This window comes from Nomascus leucogenys, chromosome 14 (genome assembly GCF_006542625.1).
Source record: "Nomascus leucogenys isolate Asia chromosome 14, Asia_NLE_v1, whole genome shotgun sequence".
Lineage (NCBI taxonomy): Eukaryota > Metazoa > Chordata > Mammalia > Primates > Hylobatidae > Nomascus > Nomascus leucogenys.
The window spans coordinates 42,949,207-42,975,570 of record NC_044394.1 but is presented as its reverse complement, the minus strand read 5'-3'; the positions used below and the strand labels follow the sequence as shown (position 1 = coordinate 42,975,570).

At 48.5% G+C, this 26,364-nt stretch overlaps 1 long non-coding RNA gene across 1 annotated transcript; it reads left to right on the top strand.

The window, feature by feature from the left end:
• The first annotated feature begins 352 nt into the window (after positions 1-352).
• Positions 353-11,867, top strand: LOC115838311. Its single transcript, XR_004033320.1, has 3 exons — positions 353-430; positions 10,836-10,913; positions 11,768-11,867. It is a non-coding gene; the product is annotated as an uncharacterized LOC115838311 (long non-coding RNA).
• The last annotated feature ends 14,497 nt before the right edge of the window (positions 11,868-26,364 follow it).

Here is a 26,364-nt window from a genome sequence, read left to right as displayed (position 1 = left end):
CTCGGCGAGGCGCGCACGGCCTCAGGCGGCTGCGCCTAGTGCAGGCTGCACCCCCCTGCTAGCCGCGCTCTGGCCCCCAGCCCGCGCTTGCAGGGGCCCACGGTCGCTCAACCGGGCTTCGAGGTCGCGGCCCCCAGCCTGGGTCAATTCCCCGAGCTCACGCGGCGGCGGCGGCGGCGGCATCCCGGGCTCACCATGGTGGCAGCGCGCGCCGAGTGCCCGCGCGTCGCCGGCCGTCCGAGCCGCAGCTCCGGCTGAGCGCAGTCTGCCCGGAGTCCCCTGGCCCCTGCCCGGCCCTGCCGGGCCCGCGAGTCCCTTCTGGCCGCAGCTGTCTATGGCGCAGCCCCCCTCCCTGGATCATGCACAGAAACTTTCGCAAGTGGATTTTCTACGTGTTTCTCTGCTTTGGCGTCCTGTACGTGAAGCTCGGGTGAGTACCCCGTAGGCTGGGGAGGCAGCCAGGGGCCAAGACAGCACGAAGGAGCTGCCTCCAGGGCGTCCCCTTGGGGACATAGGGACTGGAGGGGGCCACGGCAGCTCTCTGGGCTCCGGGGCTGGCCCGTGTGTCAGACCCTCACCCCACGCCAGCAGAGACGCAGCCCAACCCCCTGAGCTCCCGAGGGGGGCCGAGCCCAGCGCGGAAGGAGAGAGCGGGGCGCGCGGCCAGTCCGGCTGGGCTCGCGGGTACCGGCGAGCGTGCCCGGCACGTACTTTCACCTGTTTGGGCTCCAGGACCGGGGGGTGGGACGCGCCTTCCCCCTCCGGGGCTGCGCTGGGCGCCGAGCCCAGGCCGAGCGCTCGCCACCTGGAGGGTGCGCCGAGGCGGGGTCGGGGGACGTCCGGCGCCTGCGGAGGCACGGGAGGGCGGGGGGTGCGCACCCGGCCGCAAGCGCGCAGGCCGGGGCACCTGCCGCGGCCCTTCGTCTCTATCCATCACCCAGACGTGTTGAAATTACCTTGACAACTTGTCCAGCTGGCTCGGGATGGGCCGTGGGGCTGGCCGGGCAGCCTCCGGCTCGGTCTGGGGACAGCGCCCCGCCTGCCCGGGGCCCTGGGCCCGGCCCCTCTCGCCGCGCTCCCTCTGGCCGCGCTAGCTGCTCTCTGCTGTAGCTGCTCCAAGTCATATTTCCACATTCCTGAACCCAGCCGAGTCCTTACCTGTTGAGCCGCGATCTCCTTTAGACAGAATCTGTCTCGGCCTCGCTCGAAGTGGGGGTGGAGAAACGGCGTGACGGAGAGGGGGTGCGGTGCACCTCGCCTGGGGCGCCCACCGCCCGCTGCTGGCCCCGCGGTCCTCGCACCTGCGGGGACCCGCGCCCCGCCGCGCCCTGCGCGCCTACTGGACGCCGCCGGCTGCCCCGAGGCAAGGCCCGTCCAGGCTACGGGCAAGGCGTGAACAGACCCGCGGGAGGGGCAGGTCCAGGTACCACTGGTGGAAGACGCGGCTTCCCAGGCGGAGAGGTGGAAGCAGGCGCTGGGAATCGTCTCTCCATCGCCCTCCATCCCATCTCTACCCCGCCATTTTACAGGTGGAGAAACTGAGGCCCAAGTCCTGCAGAGACAAAGCCAATGACTTCAGAGGCAGGACTGGAGGCCCCGGTCCTAGCCTGAGCCCTGCAGGTCTGGGTGGGCGTGCCTGCGGCTGCCGGTAGCCCCATTTATCATAGGTCTGTGGGTAGGCTGTGTCCCTGCGTGTTTGTTTATGGAGGTGAGGGGTGCGGGGCATTGAGCCTGCCGGGCTGGGGGTGGAGTGGGCAGGCTGCTCTTTTCCTGCATCTTCAGCAGTCCTGCAGTGAGTCCCGCTGGGCCCCTCAAAGTGATGGCAACCCTTAATGAGGCTTTGTCCCTGCAGCCTGATTCTTAGTGCTGAGGCCTTCCCCCTCCTGGCACCCCTAGAGTTAAGCGCTTTTACTCTCCCGGATTCAAGGATTAGGAAACTGGGCACAGGACCTAAGTCACTGTCCTCAGAATTCAGTGACAGAGCTGGGGCTGCAGTTGGCTGTGGCCCCCCTCACTGCGGGCTGCTGTTCCTAGCGTCCATTCTTCTGCATCAGTCATCGGAAAGCAGCTCTTCCTCCCAGGAGTGAGCGGGTGGGAAGAGCTCTAGGAACCCCCGTAGAGAGCAGAAGGAGCTGACGGTCCACCCCAGTCCCGCTCCTGGGGCTGCTTCCAGGGCTTGAGGTCTGTGTGCTCTTCCCAAGCCTCCTGGTCCCTTCTGTAAACAGGGATTGCAGCTCTGGCCATCCTGAACAGGATGGTGGCCAGTGTCTGAGAGAGGTCTGAGTGAGCAAGACCCCACTGGGCCTCCCTGTAGCCCAGCCTGAGCCCCGGGCACCTGTGTCAGCCTCCCTCTGGGAGGGGGTAAGAGCGAAGCAGTGGCTGAGCTTCCTTCTGTGTGGCCCTGGGTCTGCCCTCAGGCCCCACCCAGGACCGCTGGAAGGGAAACTCCTCCCCCTGGTGTGCCAATCTAAAACACACACTCCCCACCCAACTCCTGGATTTCCAAAATGTGACCTCCGAACACCCTGTGGAATGGCAAGCAGGAAAGCCAGAGATCTACCCTGGGATCTGCTAAGGGAAGGAGAGCCAATCCCTCCCTGGAGGCTCAGCCCCTGCCCGCCAGGACTGGAGAGAAGGGCCCTGCTTTCTTCGAAAGCCATCTTGGCTACACGCAGCGGTAGAAGGGGGAAGCTTGGCCCAGGTGTGTCCTCAGGGGTTAAATGACCTGGAAGCCCACTTCGTTAAGGAGGAGGTTGGGGAGTCTGGGACCAATGGGCTGTCTGTTCTGTCCTCCTGTCACTCCTAGCCTGTGGCCTTGAGTGAGCCCTTTAACCTCTCAGCCTCCCTTTCTTCATCCAAAAAATGGGGTCACAACACCCCCTTCACTGCGTGCTGCCCGTGTTAGTCCTGGAGGCCTTTGCCCTGCGGGTGGTGGAGATATGTGTCCCAATGAACACCTGTAGATACCAGGAGACTCTTTCTTATTGTTAATGACTATGATGTCACTGAGGCTGACACCCTGGGGACTCCTCCAGATGGTGTATTCCAGGGCATCTGCATCCCAGGAGTTGGGATTTTCAGGGTTATAAAGTTCTGACCAAAGATCAGAGGTTGTATGCATGGATAGGATATTACGTGATCACTCCCCTGCATGCTGCCTGTGTTTAATTACACAGGGGGGCCACCTGGGCACGTGCAGCCATCACACACATGTGCCCCTAAGCCTGGTGCAACTCACATGTACAACCCCTGGAGGACTCCAGTACCAGCTGGAACCAGAACTCAGCCCTCACAATCCCCTTAGGGGTCAGGGCCCTAAGAATAGATGCACCTGGGATTTGGAGCAATTTGAAAACCTGATGGCTTCAGGGAGTCACAGTTTCTCACCCAGGGCCCTTTTTGGACTGAGTGGCCTTCAGCTCCAGCCTTGGAGGAGGCCAAAGCAGAACTCAGAGGAGCCCGTCTGGAGTCTGTACACGCTCTGCTCACTGGAACTGGAGTCACTGCAGTTCTAGGACCAGCCCTGCCGCAAGCCTGTCCCTGCCTTTGGGGCCAGAAGCAGAGGGGCCCGAGAGCCCTGGACTGGGAGGGATGAAGGTGGACGAAGTGGCTGCTTCCTCCTGGGTGATGAGCCTCCACACCAGGTCTAGAAGTTAGAAAATCCTCTTCCTCAGGACGACGGGCCAGACCGCCCAGCCCTCCCTTGTCTTGCCATCTTCCTGCTTTGTGCTGTGATTCAGATGTAAAGGGATGGTCATGTGGAACCAGAATTGGCTAACGACAGGAGGTGAGACACTAGACCTGTGTTTCCAGGCTTAAACAAAAAATAAAACCAACTCGAGGAGGGAGAACGTCTTTGTAGGTCTACTCTCAAAACCCATCCCCACCAACCCCTCAAAGGAGAGCAAAAGAAGCGGGATGGGGAAGCCAGAGTGGGGAAGCCTCTGTGTGAGGAGAGCAGCACCTGCTGGCGATGACTTCCCACTGGCAGCCTCTCCAAAGAGGTGCCCAGGCAGGGTCGTGCATGCTCAGCACGAGCACAAGGCTGGGCCTGGTTAAGCCATGGCAGTGCCTGTGTGCCACCCACAGCCAGCCTCACTAAACCCAGGGCACACGGGGGCAGAGGCTCAGGACACTCAGTGCATCTGTGCACACACACCTGTCCTCACAGACTGCCCACGCTCCCGCAGGTGCACACAGGCACATGTAGGCACATGCATGCACACACGCGCATGCGTTGCCGAGCACAGCCCCCAAGAGGAGCACACACCTCAGCGCAGTTCCTCCGCGGAGCCGCCCCCACGTGCACCTTCCGGAGCCAGGCCAAAGCTGTGTGGCTCCCTAAAGGTGGGGGATACGGGTGTCCCAGCCAAGGCAACTTGGGCAAGCCCTGGAGGCGGCTCCCACCGCACGCTCCGGTCAGCCTCCCCTTTAAAAAAACCCGCCGGGGGAGAAGGCGGATGTAGGGGTGGCCCGCGGCGGGCGGGGTGGGCGGGTGGGCTCCCCGGGCCTCCAGCGCTGGAACACGGTGGGCAGGGAAGGCGGCAGCGAGGCCTCTGGGCGGGGCACCGGGTGACGGTCGCGCGCGGGAGCCGGGGAACTTTAGGTCGCCTCGCCAGCCTAAGCTGCCGAGGTGGAGTACTTGGCGGGCAGCTACAGTAGTGAGAAGCCCTGGCCCTGGGGTCAAAGAAAGGATGGCCCAAGAGCTGCTCGACTGACTGCTGGACTAGAGCAGGCTGTGCACGCCCAGCGTGAGGGCCCGCGGACACGTGAGCGGCGCCGAGATTCCCTGCGCGTCCCAGCAGAGTCCTGGACCAGCGGGGCACCCCTCCCCATATTAACCCACGCAGCGCTCAAGACCATGCCACACTTGGGAGAGTCGCACGCACACACCCGCTCCCTCGTGCAAACACCGGCACGCACGTGCACGCCGCGCTTCACCGGACAGCGCCCGGACTGTACCGCGAAGTCGCTGCGGCTTCTTGCGCCTTCCTGCCGCGCCGGGTGGCCTGATCCCTGCCCCTGCCGAGTCCTCACCTGGGGGCGAGGACGACGCGCATTGCACGCTGGCGGCCACGTTCGCCCAGGTGTCTTGGCCGAGGGAGAGCGCGGAGCTTGGGCGCGCGTGTGTGCGTCCGGCAGGGCAGAGCCCACGGGGCTCTGAGAAGCTCCGGGCAGGGCCGAGTCCAGTCCAGTGAGCCCAGGGGGCGCGCAGTGGTGGCTTCGCCGGATTCCTAATGGGACGCATATGCTCTGGCCTCTGACTTAAAAAGAAGTTTGATTTATGGAACCGCCCTTTGGGGGAATTTAAGCTGGATGCTACTGATTAAACCTCAGAGCCTGCTCTCCCTCCCCTTCTCTTCCCTTCCCCCTCCCCCTCCTTTACACGCAGGCCACGTCCGGGGTCGCCTGACGCGGCCAGAGGGGGCAGCCGCTGCCTTCCCGCTCCCTGCGCCACCCCCTCCCCCCATGCGGTCGCAGTCCTAATACATCGCCGCACCCTCACCCCCATTTAATAAAGACGCAGCCAATTTCTCTTCTTGCTCCTTAGGAAATTACTATCCTACCAGTTTTCCTTCTATAAATAGTCGCGCATCTTGAAACAAAAGTTCGCAACGGCAGCCAGATGCTGCGAGGCCCGCAGTTTCCCGGGCTGTGGGACATGATTACAATGTCCGGGCACAGAGAGTGCTCCAGGCCCGGCGGGCAGCCCCGGCTGTGGAGGCATCGCCTGAGGGGGGCGGGGTAGCAGGGCGCATGCGGGTGGGGACCGCCTGAGCAGTGGGGACCCAGGCTAATAAAGTGCCAGGGTCCCTGGGTCTTGCTTCTGATGTCCTTCCCAGGAACTGGATCAACCAGGGGACCTTGGAATTTCAGCGTCTGGCGGTTGGAGGCCAGGAAGCCTCCCCCTCCCCAGAATCCTGGCATTTCAGCCTTAGGCCTTACTAGAGAATTGGCAGCTCTGGTGCTTGGGAAATCAGTTTTGGAGCCGGCTGGCTGAGGTTCCGTGTTCATGGAGAGGTGTCCTGCTTCCACCTCCAGTAAAAGTGCTGAGATTATAGATGTGAGCCACCACACCCAGCCCCATCTCTATTTTTATTTAAAATATATGTGTGTATATATAAATGCAAAAATAGATGTGACTTGCCACTGGTCTGTGGGACTCAAACAATCCACGTGTCTGGAAATGTCTGTTGCTGCTATTGTGGAAGTTTCTTTACGATTTAATTTGTCTGTTGCTTGGTGCTGGGCTACAAGAATGTAAGCATTTGTTTTTGAGATGGAGTTTCACTCTTGTTGCCCAGGCTGGAGTCCAATGGCGTGATCTCAGCTCACTGCAACCTCCGCCTCCTGGGTTCAAGCAATTCTCCTGCTTCAGTTTCGCAAGTAGCTGGGATTACAGGCATGTGCCACCACACCCAGCTAATTTTTATTAGCAGACAGGGTTTCACCATGTTGGTCAGGCTGGTCTTGAACTCCTGACCTCAGATGATCTGCCCGCCTCAGCCTCCCAAAGTGCTGGGATTACAGGTGTGAGCCACTGCATCCGGCCAAGAATGCAAGCATTTTAAAGGAAGAGTCTCTTGGAGAAACTTAGGAATTTTATAGCCATTTTTAAGGAATCAACTGGGTCATGTTCTGAATTCCACATTAAAGCAAATGAGAATATTCACATGTTGTGGACATGGCCAACTGCCATTCGGCACAGGCTTCTAACCATGTCATTTTAGCCTAAAAGAGACTCTACAAATGTCAGTCATATGAAAATGAGAACGTTTGAGGGACTTTCTGTTGTATTTTTTCCCTTCCATATTTGAGAGAAACACAGGTACTGCAGAAGTGGTTCAGCAGACTGAATTAGGGCAATTCCATTTCAAATCTGACTTGTGTGTCCGTGTGATTTTTTTCATAATCAGTGAAGCTTCATAGTGTGATTTTGTTTTATTTTATTTTATGTATTTATTTATTTAGAGAGGGAGTCTCGTGCTGATGCCCAGGCCGGAGTGCAGTGGCACAGTCTTGGCTCACTGCAACCTCCGTCTCCTGGGTTCAAGCGATTCTCCTGCTTCAGCCTCCTGAGTACCTGGGATTACAGGCATCCACCACCACACCCAGCTAATTTTTATATTTTTAGTAGAGACAGGGTTTCACCATGTTGGCCAGGCTGTTCTCGAACTCCTGACCTCAAGTGATCCACCTTCCTCGGCTTCCCAAAGTGTTGGGATTACAGGCGTGAGCCACCGCAGCCGGCCGATTTTGTTTTATTTTAAGGAAATAGGGCCAGGCACAGTGGCTCACACCTTTAGTCCCAGCTACTTGGGAGGCTGAGGTGGCTTGCTTGAACCCAAGAGGTCGAGTCTGCAGTCAGCTATGATTGAGCCACTGCACTCCATCCTGGAAAACAGAATGATACCTTGTCTCATAAAAAAAAAAATTTTGAATCAATGAAAGAAAATGAAATAACATCTGCTCTTCAGTAAAGTTTAATAGTTTTCTGCTTAATTATATTAATTTTATCCCTAGAAATGTACTTTTGTTGCTATTGTGAAAGGTATTCTCTGTTAGGTTTTGTTTGTTTGTTTGTTTTTGAGACAGAGTCTCACTGTGTCGCCCAGGCTGGAGTACAGTGGTGCAGTCTTGGCTCACTGCAACCTCTGCCCCCCAGGTCCAAGTGATTCTCCTGCCTCAGCCTCCTGGGTAGCTGGGATTAGAGGCACCTCCCACCATACCCACCTAATTTTTTGTATTTTTAGTAGAGACAGGGTTTCACCTTGCTGGCCAGGGTGGTCTCAAACTCCTGACCTCAAATGATCCGCCTACCTCAGCCTTGAAAACTGCTGGGATTACAGATGTGAGCCACCACACCTGGCTGTCTGTTAAGTTTTTCTAATTGGTTATTGCTTGTATAAGAAAGGAAGAATATTGACTTTTCTTTTTTACTATTGACTTTCATGTATTAACTTCTTTGCCACTTTATTGAATTCTTATTAATTTAGTAATGTTTCAGTTGATGCTACTGGGTTTTATAAACATGCTGTTGTGTTGCAAAAAATTATTTTGATTGTTTCTTTCTAATATTTTATGTCTCTTATTTTTCTTAATGTGTGGGCTAGAGAATGTTTGGAATTAGGCTAAGTAATAACAGTGATGGTAGAAATTCTAGTTTTGTCCCTAATGTTTACAGTGGGTTTCAGTTAGGATTTTTTTTTTTTTTTGAGACGAAGTCTCGCTCTGTCATCCAAGCTGGAGTGCAATGGCTCAATCTCAGCTCATTGCAACCTCCGCCTCGTGGGCTCAAGCTATTCTCCTGCCTCAGCCTCCTGAGTAGCTGGGATTATAGGCACCTGCCAGCATGCCTGGCTAATTTTTGTATTTTTGTATTTTAGTAGAGACAGGGTTTCACCACATTGGCCAGGCTGGTCTCGAACTCCTGGCCTCAAGCAATCCACCTGCCTCGGCCTCCCAAAGTGCTGAGATTACAGGTGTAATCTCACCATGCCTGGCCAGTTAGATGATTTTTTTATCCCACTAAGTACATTAATCTACCCTAGTTTACTCAGTTTCAAATTCAGGATCACATATATAATTTAATCAAAATCCTCTTTGACTTTTATGAGGTGAACATAAGATTGGAGTGCAGTGATGTGATCATGGCTCACTGCAGCCTCAACCTCCTGGGCTCAAGTGATCCTCCTCCTGCCTCAGCACGCCTGGCTAATTTTTTATTATTTGTAGAGATGGGGTTTCACTATGTTGTCCATGCTGGTCTCAAACTCCTGGTCTCAAGTGATTCTTCCACCTTGGCCTCCCAAAGTGCTGGGATCACAGGCATGAGTCACTACACCTGACCCCTTTTAACCACCATGCCCAGCTATTTTATTTTTTTATTTTTTTAATTTTTAATGGTGACGGGGTTTCACCATGTTGGCCAGGCTGGTCTGGAACACCTGACCTCAAGTGATCTACCTACCTCAGCCTCCCAAAGCGCTGGGATTACAGGTGTGAGCCACCATACCCAGCCTATGGCCAAGTTTAAAGAAAAGGGGCATAGTCAGCTGGGTGCAGTGGCTCATGCCTGTAATCCCAACACTTTGGGAAGCTGAGGTGGGAGGATCACCTGAGGCCAGGAGTCCGAGACCAGCCTAGGCAACATAGGAAGACTCTGTCTTTACGAAAAATAACAATATTGGCTGAGTGTGATGGTGCACACCTATAGTCCCCTCTACTGGAGAAGCTGAAGTGGGAGGATGACTTGAGCCCAGGAGTTCAAGGCTGCAGTGAGCTATGATTGCACCATTGCACTCCACCCTGGACGACAGAGCAAGACCCTCATCTCTTAAAAAAAGAAAAAGAAGGCACAGCAAAGTTGTATATTTAGTACAAATCCATTTTTGTAAGACAAGTGTTTGTCTGTGTGTCTGTACGTTGAACACGCAAAAACAGGAGAAGCTTTAATGTAGAAGTTGTGTAAAGAGGTTACACAGTCACTTGGGAAGACATAATTGAGCAATCTATGTGCTCACCTTTCTTGCAGCTTGGGGGGGCCAGCACTTGTAGGGGCGGGGATGGGGCGACAGGGCAAAACCCCATCTCCGTTAAAAAATACAAAAATGAAATTAGCTTGTGGCACGTGCCTGTGGTCCCAGCTACTTGGGAGGCTGAAGTAGGAGGATTGCTTGAGCCCGGAGAAGACGAGGCTGCAGTGAGCCGCGATCACACCACTGCACTCCAGCCTAGGCAACCAAGTGAGACCCTGCCTCAAAGATAAAATAAAATGCCTTTATAACATGGTTAAGGGTCTTCTTGGCAAAGGAAACCTGTATCTGGGGACTGTTATGACAGTCCTACCCTCAGGGTCTGTGCTGGGAAACTTGTCCGGGTCCTGAGGGAGGCCTAGAATTGCAAGTCTGAGCCCCTGAATATCTGCGGTGTTTGCAGTATAGTTGAATGTATAGGCCATAGACTGGTCTCGAACTCCCGGGCTCAAGTGATTTACCTGCCTGGTCTTCACAAAGTGCTGGGATTACAGATGTGAGCCATGATGCGCAGACACAAAGACATTTTTAAGCAAAAAATTAACTTCAACTCTCACTTTTACTGAAGCAATACAACATTTAAAAACATAGGCATGGGGTGCAGTGGCTCACACCTGTAATCCCAGCACTCTGGGAGGCTGAGGCAGATGGATTGCTTGAGCTCAGGAGTTTGAGACCAGCCTGGGCAATGTGGTGAAACTCCATCTCTACTAAAAATACAAAAATTAGCTGGGCGTGGTGGCACATGCCTGTAATCCCAGCTACTTGGGAGGCTGAGGCACGAGAATCACTTGAGCCTGGGAGGTGGAGGTTGCAGTGACCCGAGATCGCAACATTGCACTCTAGCCTGCGCAATGGGAGTGAAACCCTGTTTAAAAAAAAAAAAAAAAAATCTATGGCCGGGCACAGTGGCTGACATCTGTAATCCCAGCACTTTGGGAGGGCGAGGTGGGTGGATCACCTGAGGTCAGAAGTACAACAATTAGCCAGACGTTGTGGTAGGTGCCTGTAATCCCAGCTCTTTGAGAGGCTGAGGAAGGAGAATTGCGTGAACCTGGGAGGCAGAGGTTGCAGTGAGCCGAGATTGTGCCACTGCGCTCCAGCCTGGGCTACAGAGCAAGACTCCATATAAAAAAAACTACATAAATTAAGAAAATAAATTCCCCCACTTTGAAAATCACTATAAGTTTTTCTTTATTCTGCCTTTTTAGAAACAGGTTCACAATTGACATATTACTGTTATGCACATATATGGTTTTCAATCACATTTTATAGTATCTGACCTCATTTTTCTTTAAGGATTTTATCCTGGAACATTACAGTGAAGATGGCTATTTATATGAAGATGAAATCGCAGATCTTATGGATCTGAGACAAGTAAGTTTTTGTGTGCAGCAGAGAGGGGAGGGTAGCTTTTCCAAGTCTTCAGGGAACCCCATTATTGCATGCTTATGGTCTTAACAGAATTGGGAGCAGATTGAGGTGATGGTTGTGGGGTGCTGGAATCATCCATTCCACTTGCTGCATAAGAAAACTGTAGAAGGAGGCCGGGCACGGTGGTTCACACCTATGTAATCCCAGCACTTTGGGAGGCAGAGGCGGGTGGATCACCTGAGGTCAAGAGTTCCAGACCATCCTGGCCAACATAGTGAAACCCCGTCTCTACTAAAAATTCAAAAATTAGCTGGGCGTGGTGGTGCATGCTGGTAATTCCAGCACTTTGGGAGGCTGAAGCAGGTGGATCACCTGAGGTCAGAATTTTGAGACCAGACTGGCTAACATCGCAAAACCCTGTTTCTACTAAAAATACAAAAACAAGCCGGACATGGTGCTACATGCCTGTAATCCCAGCTACTCAGGAGGCTGAGGCAGGAGAATCACTTGAACCTGATAGGTGGAAGTTACAGTGAGCCAAGATCGCACCACTGCACTCCAGCTTGGGTGACAGAGCGAGACTCCGTCTCAAAAAAAAAAAAAAAAAAAAAGGAAAACCATAGAAGGGGAGAGACCTGCCTCCTGGCAGGGCTGCGACTGGGTTCCAGGATTTCTGACTTCCTCCCAGGTTCTTTCCACCCCTCCTAGAGTTTATGATGCCAGCAGTGAGGTCATCATACTGCAGAAATAGTTATAGGCACCTGCTGGTATGTGCCTGTAACTATTTAGCCCTTCCGGGAAGGGCTGTCAGCTGTGTCCTCCTCTGCTCATGCCCTCTGGGGTTCTTTTCCTCGGAGGCTTGTCGGACGCCCAGCTGGGATGAGGCCGGGGTGGAACTGCTGATGACATACTTCATCCAGCTGGGCTTTGTCGAGAGTCAATTCTTCCCACCCACGTGGCAGATGGGACTCCTGTTCACCTGGTAGGTGCTTGAGGTCTGCGCTGGCGCTTCACGTGTTATAGTAGCCACAGTTTCGGAGCCTCAGCATCACAGACATCCCTCTGTGGGCACCTCAGCCCCTTTTCCTATCTTGCATTTATCTGGGGTGCACCCCTGTACACCTCAGCCCCCTTTTCTATCTTGCATTTATCCAGGGAAGTCTAGAAAGATGTCAATACGTTGATATTTATTTATGAAGGTGATCCGAGGGGAGATGGCTCCAACAGACTGTGGCCTCTTGCCTCTCAGAACAAGCGAGCCAAGGAGAAGAGACATTTTTCTTGCTTGTTGTATCAGTGGGGAAGCACATGGCTCTGAAGTGGAATTAGCCAGAAGCAAGATTCTTGTCTCAGATTGGACTGGGGCATACATGTGTATGTGTGATTGAGTGAGAGAGAGAGAGAGAGAGAGAGAGAGAGAGAGAGAGAGAGAGAGAATCAGGTCTTATCCAGTGAGACAAAAGCACCAAACAGAAATAGAGAAGGTTTCTTTTGAAATGGGGTCTCACTGTGTTGCCCAGGCTAGTCTTGAATTCCTGGGCTCAGGTGATATTTCTGCCTCAGCCTCCTGAGTAGCTGGGACTATAGGCATGAGCTACACCCTCAGCTTAGATCAGATTTAAAAAATGGAAGTAGAGCATTTGCTTCTTCTCCACAATTGGTATTTTCAGACAAGATCAGGCACATCAGGTTGGTACGGCCGTAGACCCAATTGGTATCTTCAAAGATTAGTATACTTTAAATACTTGGGAGGCCGGGTACAGTGGTTCATGCCTATAATGCCAACACTTTGGGAGGCTGAGGCAGGCAGATCACTTGAGCCCAAGAGTTTGAGAGCAGCCTGGGCAACGTGGCAAAACCCCATATCTACAGACAATACAAAAATTTGCTGGGTACGATGGTATGCACCTGTAGTCCCAGGTACTCATGAGGCTGAGGCAGGAGAATCACTTGAGCCTGGGAGGCAGAGGTTGCAGTGAGCCGAGATCACACCACCGAACTCCAGCCTTGGTGACAGGAGTGAAACCCTGTTTCAAAAAATAAAAAAAAAAAGGCTGGGTGTGGTGGTTCACACCTGTAATCCCAGCACTTTGGGAGGCCGAGGCAGGTGGATCACAAGGTCAGGAGTTTGAGACCAGCCTGTCCAATATGGTGAAACCCTGCTTCTACTACAAAATACAAAAATTAGCTGGGCATGGTTGTGCATGCCTGTAGTCCCAGCTACTTGGGAGGCTGAGGCAGGAGAATTGCTTGAACCCGGGAGGCAGAGGTTGCAGTGAGCCAAGATTGCGCCACTGCACTCCAGCCTGGGTGACAGAGTGAGACTCTGTGTCAAAAAACAAAAAACAAAAAAAAACAAAACACCAAAAACCTAAAAAAAAAGTACTTTGGAGATGCTGCACCCCTTCTCTGAGTGTTGTTAGGAGTGTCAGTGAAAGGAGAATACATCCTAGAAGGTCGGGGCATATCAGAATTGAATGTTTCTATAGCCGATGGTTGGCTACTGATGCCTTCCTCACGGAAAGCAAAGGAAAGGGGGATGACTTTTCCTAACAATGCACCAGGCTGTCTGCATGGTGAAAGGTGGTTTCTCCTTAGTCATGAATTAGGGAGAAGCTGTCTGCACACCCCTTGGTTCATGAGTAAACTTTAAAACAAGTCCTAGGGCCAGGTGCGGTGGCTCACACCTGTAATCCTAGCACTTTGGGAGGCCGAGGTGGGTGGATCACCTGAGGTTGGGAGTTTGAGACCAGCCTGACCGACATGTCTCTACTAAAAATACAAAAATTAGCCGGGTGTGGTGACGGGCACCTGTAATCCCAGCTACTCGGGAGGCTGAGGCAGGAGCATTGCTTGAACCTGGGAAGCGAAAGCTGCAGTGAGCCGAGATGGCGCCACTGCACTCTAGCCTGGGTGAAAGAGCAAAACTTTGTCTCAAAAAATAAAAAATAAATAAATAAATAAATAAATAAATAAATAAAACAAGACCTAGGCTGGGTGTGGTGGTTCACATCTGGAATCCCAGCATGTTGGGAGGCCAAGGTGGGTGGATCACTTGAGCCCAGGAGTTTGAGACCAGTCTAGGCAACACAGTGAGACCCCATCTCTACAAAACAATTAGAGAAAATTTGCCAGGCATGGGTGGCGCATGCCTGTAGTCCCATCTACTTGGGAGGCTCAGATGAGAGGATCGCTTAAGCCCAGGAGGTTGAGGCTGCAGTGAGTCATGATCATGCCACTGCACTCCAGCCTAGGCAACAGAGTGAGACTTTGTCTGAAAAAATAAAAAAGTAAAACAAAACAAATCTTGAGGTTTTAGATTTCAGAAAGAATTATGAGGGGTTAGTAATTACCATATTTCATTTAGGAGAAGCTATATATATACACACACACACACACACACACACATATATATGTACACACACACACTTTTCTTTTTTCTTTGTTTTGAGATGGAGTCTCACTTTGTCGCCCAGGCTGGAGTGTGGTGGTGTGATCTCAGCTTACTTCAACCTCTGCCTCCCAGTATCAAGCCATCTTCCCACCTCAGCCTCCCAAGTAGCTGGGCTTAAAGGCACATGCCACCAACATGTATTTTTGGTAGACAGGGGTTTCACTATGTTGCCCAGGCTGGTCTCCAACTCCTGAGCTCAAGCCATCCACCTGTCTTGGCCTCTAACGTGCTGGGATTACAGGTGTGAGCCACCACGCCTGGCCCTAATTTTTTTTTTTTTTAAAGATAGGCTTTATTATTTAGAGTGGCACATTTCTTTTCTTACAAAGACCAGGTGTTGTTGTGTTGCCCAGGCTGGTCTCGAACTCCAGGACTCAAGCAGCTTCAGCCTCCCAAAGTGCTAGGATTACAGGCATGAGCCATTGTACCAGCCTGGTACTTTTTTTTTTTTTTTTTGAGACGGAGTCTCAATCTGTCGTCCAGGCTGGAGTGCAGTGGTGCGATCTCGGCTCACTGGAAGCTCCACCTCCTGGGTTTATGCTATTCTCTTGCCTCAGCCTCCCAAGTAGCTGGGAATACAGGCACCCGCCACCACACCTGGCTAATCTTTTGTGTTTTTAGTAGAGACGGGGTTTCACCGTGTTAGCCAGGATGGTCTCGATCTCCTGACCTTGTGATCTGCCCACCTTGGCCTCCCAAAGTGCTGGGATTACAGGCGTGAGCCACTGCGCCCAGCGTTTTTTTTTTTTTTTGAGACAGAGTCTCTCTGTGTCACCTAGGCTGGAGTGCAGTGGCGTGATCTTGGCTCACTGCAACCTCTGCCTCCTGTGTTCAAGTGATTCTTCTGCCTCAGCCTCCTGAGTAGCTGGGACTACAGGTGTGCCCCACCACGCCTGGCTAATTTTTGTATTTTTAGTAGAGATGGGGTTTCACCACGTTGGCCAGGCTGCTCTCAATCCCTGGCCTTGTGATCTGCCTGCCTCGGGCTCCCAAAGTGCTGGGATTACAGGCGTGAGCCATCGCACCCGGCACATTTTTTTTTTTTTTTTTTTAAATAATTGAGGAACTTACCTGACACACATTATCACCCAGAGTCCATAGTTCCCATTAGGGTTCATTCTTGCACTTGTGTATTCTGCGGCTCAGGTAAACACTATTTAGAGCAACAACAATATCAAAAACACAAGCCAACAGTTCACCAAGAGAAACAACCATTAACCCCATGGAAATGGTCTTTCAAGAACATCAGCACTTAAATCCTCCAAATCTGCCTGCCTCAGCACCTGTTGTCTTGAACTGTCCTCCTGTGTGTTCTAATCACTCCTAAACACAGGGCCTGCACTGTGGGAGATCCGAGCTGTGCCAGGTGGAGGGAGCAGGACAACTGCTACCAGGATGTTTGTGTGGATGCCGAGGCCACCTGAGCAGGTGTAAACTCCCACCTGTGGGCCAGAGAAGAGAGCACAGGAGACATGTCCTGGGCATAGGGTGAGGGAGAGCTGTGGGGGCTCTGGGTTCTGAGGAGGGTTCTGGCCTGGCAGGGACAAGACCAACCAGCACGTGAGGCCAGGCTGGAGTCTGGACCTCTGAGGCTGCAAGGGTCATGGGCTGCTTGGCCCAAGGGGCTGTCCTGGTTCTCTATGGAGTAATTTCAAACATTCCTTCTTCCTCCCATCCCCCTCCTCTCTTTCTGGGGTGGGTCCACTCCCAGAGCCTGCAACTCCCAAATCCTCTTTGACGGGTCCTCGGCTTTGCTCTGCATCCATCCTGAGAATCGATCATCCAATTCCATCCTCTTCTCTTCTGCTGTGTCTAAGCTGCTGTGAAGCCACCTGCTGTAATTTACTGTTTTATATTTAATATTGTAGCGTACATCTGTTCTGTTTCCTTCATCATAGATGCTTCATTTCATGCTCAGCATCTGAGAACACAAGGCCTTGTCAGCTGTCACCTCCTTCCATTCTCTGTTTCCTTCCTCCTATCCCTATGTTTGCTCATCATGTCCAGTCTCCTGCCATCCTGAACGCTTCTGATGGAAGGTCCAAGATGTCTCATGAGCATTGTGAAGATTCTTTGTAATGTGACATTGTTCCAGGCAGGAATTCTCCCTCACCCATCCCTGGAAGTCAAGTATAGGCAGATTGCCACGCTTAATCAAAGACTGAGCTAACTTAACAGTGGCTTTGGTTTTAAGGTTTGTCCAATCCCCAGGGCACAGGATTTCAGGGAGTTCAGGTGACAGTCTGGGTGTTACCCTTCAGGAGGTTGTAAAGTCCGTTTCATTTAGTCTACACCACAGACTGTGGAAAATATATATATATATATATATATATATATATATGGTGCTGTCCCTCTAGAGAACCCTAATATGTACATATAATATATATACCATGCCCTGTCATTAAGAACAATGGGAAACTACAACAGTGTGTATATATATATATATATATATATAATATAATATATAATAATATAATAATATAATATATATATAATATATACTATATATATTATATATATATAGGAGTTTATTGAGGAGTATTAAACTCACACAATCACAAGGTCCCACAGTAGGCCACCTGCAAGCTGAGGAGCAAGGAATCCAGTCCGAGTCCCAAAGCTGAAGAACTTGAAATCCGATGTTCAAGGGCAGGAAGCATCCAGCACAGGAGAAAGATGTAGGCTGGGAGGCTAAGCCAGTCTAGTCTTTTCCCGTTTTCTGCCTGCTTTATATCCTGGCCACACTGGCAGCTGATTAGATGGTGCCCACCTAGAATAAGGGTGGGTCTGCCTTTCCCAGCTCACTAGCTCAAATGTTAATCTCCTTTGGCAACACCCTCACAGACACACCCAGGATCAATACTTTGCATGCTTCAATCCAATCAAGTTGACATTCAGTATTAACCATCACAAGTCCACCCCTTGTCAACTTGAACCCATACAAATCTCCTGAGGTCATACATAATCTTCAAATAAAGACAATAATAAGGTCATAATTATACCTAATGTAATACAACTATCTTTTGTACAACCAGAAATGCACCAATCCCCAACCCAAATGCTATTATGTAAAGTTAAGAACACTTAAATGCTGATATGAAGTCAATAAATTTTATGTCACATGATAAAGGAAAAAGAAATAAAATGAAGGAATTTTCTTAGTACAAGCATATACATGGACAAACATATTTTTAACAAAAGAATAAGGAAATACCAATGAAAATTACAGTCCTCATTTCTGCAACTGATCACGTGGTTGTAGCTGGTATTGATGACTACCTTCTACTACCCATTCTGTGTTCCCTTTGCCTTCAGCAAGCGTCGCAGCAGGTCGTGCTTTTTTTCCTAGTGGAGTGACACAAACCTTCATTCCTGAAGGGTCTGGGCCATTTGTAGTCCTGCCCGGATTGGGCTGTTGGAGTTTCCCGTTGATCTTAATGACAGGGCATGGTAATGCTAAGAGACGCCCCAGTGGATCTCCTGTATTCCATACATACTCTTCCTTACCTCCATTGTGGAGTAGTAGACTGATTGCATCTTGATAGTCCAGGTCAGCCACCCAGCTAACACTGTAACTCCCTTCTTAGCCTGTGGACTTAAAGGTAGGAGGAACCCAAAGTGTCCAGGTGGCAATCTCAACTTCCAGTTTAATGGAATTGTTGTTGTGTCTCCTGATGGCAGCATTATTCCCACTGGAACTAAGACCTCCAGGCCAACAGAATGTAATGTCATGGGAACAAGAAGCAAAAATTGTGCTAGTGAATCACCAGGGGTGATGGTGAGTGGTGCCACTTCCACTTCTGCCCCTTGATTCCAGGATCCATGAATTATGGCTATGGGAGAAACAGTACCATATATTGGATGCTGGTTCAGAGCATACACGGCCTTCTAGAGAGCTTTGCCCCAGCCCTGCAAAGTATTGGAGCCTAGTTGGCACTGTAATTGTGACTGCGAAAGGCCATTCCATTTTTCTATCAATCCAGCTGCTTCAGGGTGATGGGAAACATGGTAAGACAAGTGAATCCCATGAGCATGAGCCCACTGGCACATGTCTTTAGCCGTAAAAGGAGTGCCTTGGTCAGAGGCAATGCTATGTGGAATACTGTGACAGTGGATAAGGCATTCCATGAGTCCACAGATGGTAGTCTTGGCAAAAGCATTACATGCAGGATAGGCAAACCCATATCTGGAGTAAGTGTCTATTTCAGTGAGGACAAACCTCTGCCCTTTCCAGGATGGAAGAGGTCCAATATAATCCAAGAGACACAGAGCCAAACCAGATCATGCCACCCCAGCCCCTCCCAAATCTCATGTCCTCTTTGCATTTCAAAACCAATCATGCCTTCCCAACAGTACCCCAACATCTTAACTCATGTCAGCATTAACTCAAAAGTCCAAGTCCAAAGTCACATTGGAGACAAGGCAAGTCCCTTCCATCTAAGAACCTGTAAAATGAAAAACAAGTCAGTTACTTCCAAGAAACAATGGGGTTACAGGCATTAGATAAATGCTGCCATTTCAGATGGGAGAAATGTGTGAGAAACGTGTTCTGAGGGGGGCATATTCCTCAGTGCAAGAACCTCCGTCCACAAACGTTCATAAACAGAGCAAGGCATGCATGTCCAGAAGCAGGATTAGGGCATGGAACATCAGTATCACACTCTTGTATGGCTGATATGTCATTTAGCTTCCCTTTCTTACCATGGATCAAACTTTGAGCTATGAAATGCTCTATCTCATGAATATGCAAATAACCTGAGATCCACTGAGGTAAATATGGATATGTCTGTGCTCTGAAAGCATCACCCAACAACCATATCGCTCCTCTAGAGAATCCCCTGAGAGCACGGCTCCTCACCATGGACTGGACCTGGAGGGTCGTCTTCTTGGTGGCAGCAGCCACAGGTAAGGGGCTCCCAGGTCCCAGTGATGAGAAGGGGATTAAGTCCAGTCAAAGGGGCTTCATCCACTTCTGTGTCCTCCCCACAGGTGCTCACTCCCCGGTGCAGCTGGTGCAGTCTGGGGCTGAGGTGAAGAAGCCTGGTCCTCAGTGAAGGTCTCCTACAAGGCTTTACAAGCTCTGCTATGCAGTGAGTGCAACAAGCCCATGGACAAGGCCTTGAGTGGATTAGATGGATCATCGCTGGCAGTGGTAACACAGGCTATGCACAGAACGTCCAGGGCAGAGTCAACATGACCACAAACATGCCTACGAGCACAGCCTACATGGAGCTGAGCAGCCTGAGATCTGAGGACACGGCCGTGTATTACTGTGTGAGAGACATAGTGTGAAAACCCACATCCTGAGAGTGTCAAAAACCCCAGCAAGGAGGCAGCTGTGCTGGCATAGAGGAGATGACAAAGATTATTAGATTGAAGAATTTCTTAGAAAATGATATTAAGTCATTAACAAGAAGGAACAATATAAATATGTATTTGAGAAATTTTAGTTATTTGGGAGATTTTTCATACCTTTATTCTGTAAGCAAATTTCAGGGTTTGGAGAATGAATCAAATGAATAAAGCTGATATAGAATTTCCTCTGAAGGTATCTTTGTAAACATCAATTTCTGAATCAGTGTTGTAAATATTTTGGAACACAGACACAAGTTCACATTTTAACTCTACCTTTTTATCTATTAAAAAACACCAAAAATAGGCTGGGCGCGGTGGCTCACGCTTGTAATCCCAGGACTTTGGGAGGTTGAGGTGGGCAGACTGCAAAGTCTGGAAATCAAGACCACCCTGGCTAACATGGTGAAACCCTGTCTCTAGTAAAAAATACAAAAAATTAGCTGGGCATGGTGGCGGGCGCCTGTAGTCCCAGCTACTTGGAAGGCTGAGGCAAGAGAATGGCGTGAACCCAGGAGGCGGAGCTTGCAGTGAGCCGAGATCATGCCACTGCACTCCAGCCTGGGCGACAGAGCCAGACTTGGTCTCAAAAAAAAAAAAAACCAAAAATATCTCATTTCGTGAATGTAGCATTTTGAATTCCCACTGTCAATGCATGATAGTTCTTGGTTTTCCACATTCATATTGCTATTTATCATTATGAGAATTGTGTGTTTTAACCATTCTAATAGGTGAGTAATGGCATCTAATTTCTGTTTAAATGCACATGTTCCTAATAAAAAATTCATACTTAATAATTTTCATATAATTTTTGGTGAGATACCTCTCGATATTTGGTTCATTTTTAACTGCATTGCTTTCTTTTGATTAGTTGTAAGTATACTTGCATATTGATTATAAAAATCTTTTAACAAATTAAAATAATTAACTTAACAAATATGTGATTTGGAAGTATTTTCTCCAAGTCTCTAGTTGCCTTTGTCTCCCTTATCAGTGTGTATTGTGGAAAAATGTGGGTGTGTGTGTATTTAAAAATTTAGGTAAAAAATGTATAATTTTATTCCTTAAAGATCATGTCTTTGACATTATATCTGAAATATCATTATAAAATACACTAATAGTGATTTTTTTTGCATGTCTCTAATCTTAGTCCACAATCAACTTATGAGTGTTTAAACTTCACCTACTTGATTGGAAGACTATCCACCTGAGATATTTGGAATACTTCTATAAGGAGATGTGTTCTTCTTCCCATTATTTCTTTAATGATCTATTAGTATCCATATTGGTTTATGGATGTCTATTTCATACTCTGAAGAAGATCCATGCTACATTATTCATTTTATTGTTCAAATCACCACAACTTTATTAGGTGCTGGGAGCTCATTTAGTCTGGATCCTGCATCCTTACAGCACACCTCATCCTTTTGTTTTTGAACGCTTCCCTGTTTCTTGATATTACAATAAATTCTAAGCTCATTTTCCATATTACCTTTTTCATATATATATATATATAAAATCACTGATATTGTTAAATATTGCTTGTTTCTGATGTTAAAGAATGTTATTAAATAAAAAATTGTGATACTGGCTCTGTGTGTTGTTAATGTGGTATAAGTACTTCTAGGACATCTCCACCAACTGGCCTAGTAAATGTGCATGTTTATATGAACCCATGTTTGTGGACTCATTGAAACTATTTATATATCTAATCTTCTGTAACTTTATTAACTTGAAAATGAGAATACACTGGTGTCTCCAGCCAACAATGTTACTACATGGACCTCTCCACCCTTCCTTCCTTGAGTGTCCATAACCACCCACTGCAAAGTGAGGAACCCCATACCACCGTGTGCCACTTTATTATTTAGCTGCACAATTTTAGGAAACATACATAGCAGTATCAGAAACAAAGTGGTACCCTTGCTTGAAACATGCTTATCTACTAGAATAGAGTGCTTATGTGCAATTTCTTTACACTTTAAACTTACATAATTGTAGGGAGACCCCCTGAAATTATTGCTATGGAATAAAAGATGAAATGCTCCTGATTATTGTAAATACAAAATTGCATGCAGGATTGTGTAAAGACAATGCCAGGTTGGATTGCCAGAACGAGCCAACAGTGCGTGATGTACTTCCCCCTGTAGAGAGCCTATGAATGGATGTGCAATCAGGGAGGTTTCACATCACCAAGATTCCTATCCCAGAAAAGCAGATATTCATAGCCCTGGGAATCGAATGCGACCCTTGTGGAGGGCCTATAAATGGACGCATGGGGGGCACCTGTCCATATGGATAAGATAGGGCTATAAACACCCTCATCTTGCCATGGCTTTTCTAGGCCTCTTTAGGGTTAAGGCATACTCCTTTCTGAGAATTTCTGGTCTAACCGGTTGTCTAGCTTCACGTCCTGTTTCCATGGATTGTTTGTAACCAGCTTTTGTTGCAGTTGTTACTGCTGATTAATACCTTGCTAATCATAGGTTATGGAAAGATTGTGTTTCTGTTTTAAGGCTCTGTTAAAAATTACTGATGCACACACTATATTGTAAATTCTTATCTCTGTATACTGTACTTCTACATACAAATGTTATATTAAAGAATTACTTCATCCCCATGTCACCATCTCACCTCATAATCAAATGACCCTAAATCCCTCACTAACCTACCCCCACCCTCACTAAACGTAATAATAAATGCTGGTACATCCAGTGCGTTGTTGGCACTGTGGGACCAGTAGGTGGTGACCCCCCTGGACCCAGCTTTCATTGTCTTGTGTGTGTCTATTATTTCTCAACCTGCCAATCCACCTGGGAACAAAGAGAGAGCCCCACTGCATTGTGGGCTGCTGGCCAGATCCCGCAATACATAATTTCCTCATTTGCAAAGTTACTTAGGTCAGCAATTTCATTTTCAACTTTCTTCAGTAAAGTCATTTCAATTACACTGTATAATTTCATTTATTTGAAATTCAGTAAAAGCCCAAACTATTGCCAAGGAAACAGATAGAGGATATTCCAGGAATTTAGAGAAGTGGGTATAAAATAAGCAAAAACTGCACTGTTTAAGAAGAGTAAAACTGTATTTAGTCATACGCAATGGTTGAGATATGACACAATTAATTTGTCTAAGATCATAATTTTGTGATAAAAATACAAAACCAAATATATACAATTTTAAAAAAATATTTAGCAGTTCATTAAACCTTGGATTAAATGCAGACTGTATAAAATTATCTAACATATTTGTGAGTGTGGGGATGTCAGGAGATGCACGAAACTAAGAATGAAATAATTTTCCTCATTTTCATATAAGATGTTTCCATTCACTAAAGACCTTTTATTTTAAAAAATCAATTTTCTACATTAGCCAGGTTTTTTATTAATGACAAGCAAATAACCCAGAAGATTATTTTCTTTCCTTGGTTGAGAAAGATTTTCCCCAAACTTCAGCTCAGTTCAGGCATATGCTGTCCCTGAATGAGCATTTACCCTCAGATGTGTACACACACCTGTCAACATATGGACCCTCGTGTCAGACAAACACACCTTTACTCATGTGGATTCTTCCCTCAGACAAACACACATGTCCTCACATGAACTCTTTCCTCAGACTACCACATATGTCCTTACATTTACTCTTTCCTCAGAAAAAAGACATTTTCTCATGTGGACTCCTGTCTCAAACAAGCAGACATGTCTCCACGAGAACTATTCACTCAGATACGTACACGCATTTCCACATTAACTTTTTCCTTACACAAGTACATATATCTAATGTTGAACTCTTTGTTGCAAAATGATCTCAAGATAATGATAATTATAAACCCTAGCCCTGAAATGCATTTTTTGCATTGTAATTATAATTTTGCATACTAATTTAACTTTGCCTTATTGTCAAGAACAGCAGTTTGCAGCTCCAAATGCACTGATTACTGACAGATGTCCATTTTCACTGGAAATGTATTTCTCATGTTCTTACTGGACTTATTTGCTGATAATGTTTGCAACTATGAAGATTCCTCAGCAGTGTCCACATTAGAGAATAAGAAAGAGTAATGGGCAGATTAACCCCGTGCATCCAGACCCAGGAATACTTTGACCTTAGCCTCCCTAAAATGCAGACCAGAGGATGGATGAGCAATGTTGAGTTGTGCACACATGACCACAAAAATAAAGACATGGAAATGTGTCCGCTCCCCTCATGAAAGGCAGCTCATCCCCGTTCTTTCAGGCCTTGTGAGGAGCCACCCCATGTATGTTCCCTTCCTCAGTGTCCACACCATGGGGTCTGCACTGATCCTGGATTCCCTTCTCATCACCCTCAATATTACGGTCCCTTGTGAATCAGGTCCAGCTATGGCTGCTCCTCATGGGCTCTTCTCGGTTGGCTTCCTCTGTGTTTGCAGAAGTCCTGAGTGAAGTTCACTGGTGGAGTCAGAGGGAAAATGGTTTGCCCAGGGTTTCTCTGAGACTCTCCTGCAAAGCCTCTGGATTCACCTCTGCTGACTAAAGCATGAGCTTGGTCCAGCAGATTTCATGACAGGGATTGATGTGGGTGGCAACAGTGAGTGAACAAGTGGAAGTTCTCAGGGTTACTCTCCATGAGTACAAGTAAATTAACAGTCCCAAACAACGCCCTTTCAAGTGCAGTCTACCTTAAAATGACCAACCTGAAAGCCAAGGACAAGGCTGTGTATTACGGTGAGGGACACAGGAGAGGGAACATCCGTGTGAGCCCAGACACAAAAATCTCTGCAGGGAGAGAGAAGGGAACTGCATGGTAGATGTTGCTCACAACCACCAGGGGACGCTCAGGACACGAGGGGGTGGTCAGGATAACAAAGGCGGGCTCAGGACAACCAAGGCAAACTCAGGCGCACAGGAGATGCTCAGGACAGCCGGGAGCACTGAGAACCACCAGGAGGTGCTCAGGATACCAGGGGGTGCTCCAGACACCAGGGGGCGTTCAGGACACCAGGATGCGCTCAGGAAACAAGGAGGCGCTCAGGACACCAGGGTCCCTCAGAACCACCAGGGGGCGCTGAGGACGCCAGGGGGCATTCAGGATCACCAAGGAGTGCTCAGGACCACTAGGGGGCGCTCAGGACACCAAAGGGTGCTCAGAAACACCAGGGGGCCCTGAGGACACCAAGGGGCACTCAAAACCACCAGGGGATGCTCAGGACACCAGGGGGTGCTCAGTTCACGAGGGTTCTCTTAGGAAGCAGCTCCACATCAGGAAGCAGGGAGGCTGTGGTTTCCTTTTCAACTTTGGTGATTCTTGACCTGGTCAAGCAAAAGCCTTTCCCAGGATCTCTCACCACTTCTTCCTTTTAACTCCATGGATTCTTTTACCTACAAAACATTAACTTAGAACAGGGATTTAATTCAACTTTTAATGTTGCATATTTTCTGAATAACACTAGCAATGATCTCTCAGTACAATTTTTAAAATAGATTCTTCATATATTATATTCATTTGAAATAATACTATCATTAAAAGAGTAAAAATTTAAAAACCACACCTGTAATCCCAGCACTTCGGGAGGCTGAGGCAGGCAGATCACTTGAGCTCAGGAATTTTACAACGGCCTGGCAACATAGTGAGATCCTTTCTATTAAAAAAAAATAGCTGAGCGTAGTGCTACCTGTGGTCCCAACTACTTGGAAGGTTGAGGCTTGAGGGTCTCCTAAGCCTGGGAGGTTGAGGCTGCAGTGAGCTGTGATTGTGCCACTGCACTCCAGCCTGGGTGACAGAGTGAGACCCAGTCTTAAAAAACGCAAATCCTCAATACAAACTCTGTTTCCCCGAATAATAGAGTTTTGTGTTTATGTGCTGTAAGAGTCAAACAATTGCATATGTTTTCTTACTTTAACTCAGCATATGCATGGTGTTTTGTTTCTTTTTGTTTTATCTACTGTTTGTGGAAATTAAACAGCACTTTAAAAGCTCTTGTTCTCCACTTTGGTTGGCTTCTAATGTCCTGTTTTGCAGACTGTTTCTTCACCTTCCTTTCTTCTTTGAAAGCCTTTTATCTTCCTAAGTCTCCAGGGAGGAAACAGGAAGTCCCTTTACTTTCCATCCTCCATGTGTGGTGACTCACTTCTCTTCTCTTCATAATCACTGAAGCCAACCGAGTTTAGGAGGATGACCATTCTTAGAATATGCTCATCTACCTGCAGATTATCTGCCCTCCTCACCCTTTTCTAGGGTCCTGCAGACATCACCCCCATCCAATCCCCTCCTTTCCCTAAGTACCACAGAGTGGGCTCCACAGCTACTGCTGCCCTCTGTGTGCTCAGCCCTGGGGCTCACTAGTGCTTTGATGATGAAGCCCAAATCCTCATGTGTTTGCACACTCTCTGACCACCCTCTAGGAAGTTGCCATTGTGAGTGACTCCTGGAAAGCATGGGCTGGGTTCAGTTTCATATTGCTGGATGTTCTCTATTATAAAGGATATTGGCAAATAAGGACTAGAGTTTGTACTGAATATTCATGCCATAAAATGTTTTTTCACAACTTTTCAAATAAAAAAAAATTTATCCTGCCTAGTTTAAAACCATAATGTTAATTCAACAAATAATGTAATACAATTTAAAAAGTGAAGTTTGTCTTATTATTCTATTTATTAATAACAGACT